This window comes from Melospiza melodia, chromosome 5 (genome assembly GCF_035770615.1).
Source record: "Melospiza melodia melodia isolate bMelMel2 chromosome 5, bMelMel2.pri, whole genome shotgun sequence".
NCBI classification, from domain to species: domain Eukaryota; kingdom Metazoa; phylum Chordata; class Aves; order Passeriformes; family Passerellidae; genus Melospiza; species Melospiza melodia.
Window position 1 is genome coordinate 18,989,498 of NC_086198.1, and position 1,839 is coordinate 18,991,336.

Sequence of the window (1,839 nt, forward strand, 5' to 3'; positions counted from 1 at the left end):
TTCAGTGACAGTGTATGAATGTCTGCATTTTGCAGAAGAGGCTCTGACAAGAAAATACTTTATTCTAAACTGTGATGAGCTATCAAATATTTTACTGAACTATCTTCTTTTTTAAGGAGGAGGCAAAGGAATTTGTGGTTTCTTGGGTTTTGTTTTTTTCTTCAGGTTTGTTTTTGTTTGGTTTTTTTTTTTTTTTTTTTTTTTGTCATGATCTTTGAAAAGTTCAAGCAGTTTCTTCTAAGGCCTCTGATATAGGCTGCTGGCACTTGAGAATGCTACTGGACTAGATGGAAAGTAAGAACAACCCAAAATGACAATTACTAGTATATTTGGTGCAACTCTAGTTTAAATTCAATATGTTGCTTGTTTGGTCAAGTAAATGAATACTTTGTTGTTTTTATCTATTTTTTTAAAGTATTTTCCTTCCTTTAGACATACAGTTGAAGAAAACCTCTAGCATCCTCAAACAAATTTCTCTAATACTTCAAAAAGTAAACTCATTAACAAATCTCTAGATCAGGTTCTTGCTTGACTCTCATTTATTCTTACTAGTTTAGTATTGTTTTGGAAAAAAGGAACAAAACACTATGTATAGTCTACTTTGTAGTATTTTCCAGTCTCTAAAACAGTCACACCTTTGTTGAAGAAAAAGGAAATTAAATCCAATACTCATAAGTATTGGTTTTTGTTAGAACCTGATTTAATTAATGATGATGAAATCTAATGTCATGGACTGATTGGATGGACTACTGAGTCATGTGTCTTGAATTTTTTCCTGCTAATATTTGGCCAATTGCTTGAGACTCCAAAAATAGCTTGGATTAATTATATTTTTTTGTTTTATAGCCCAGTCCCTTGTGTTTAAGATCATGTGGAAGTTGAATGATAGAGAGAGAAAGAAGGCAATATAAGCATACAGTAAACAGGCAGCTAAATGGCATGGCAAACTAAATTCAGAATAACGTTACTCTCTTTAATGCTGTTTTTCTCTTTGCATAGAACCTTCTTCAATGTCAAGCTAATCCTGCAGTGCATTGCTTGTTTCAGATTGCATATGAATGACATTATCTGTGGGTGTTTTTCCAGAGCATGCTCTCAGCTCTTGAGTGACCTGTTCTGGTTTCTCACTGATTCTCCAAAAAAGAATATGCTTGGTGTTTCTTGTTCTCTGGCACAGAAGTGACACGGTGGAGGGATTTCCTCCTGCTGAAGCATGAATGTGAAAACAGGAATTGTGACACTCGTTTGTTCTGAGCATCATGTTTCATAGCTGGGGATTAGAGAAAGTAATATTATCCTAAATTTAATTTGCCATTCTCTGTAGCTGGCTGCTTACTGTACTCTTGTCCCCTTTCTCCCTCTGTGATTTAATTTCCACATGAACCTAGGCGCAGCACCTTGCAATTGTACTGTTTGCTGTTGTGTCTGGATCAATATCTCCAAAGCACTCAGTTCCTGGAGTTCTGTGTCAGTCATTCTGGGTTCAGCCTAAAATATGAGCATAGCATTTTTCAGTAGAAGATTGTGCTAAATTACTTCTGAACATGAGGGAAGGAGCTCTCTAGAATGGTGGAGGCATATTTTCATACACAAAAGTGCTGTTTATTTGTTCCTTGCTTGAGCATTCTTTACTCTTTGACAGAGGAGCAGACATTCCCTTTGGATAGAGTAATCAGCAGTGAAAACAAGGAAAGAAGCATTTTTCACAAGGCAGAAAAAGAATGGTCTTTGTTCTGGTCAGGAAAAATGATTGAATAGACATTGTATTCAGTAGCTATATGAAATATTTCTTTCGAACTGTAACAGGAATTCATGAGGAGAGGTAAGTAATAAAGTCCC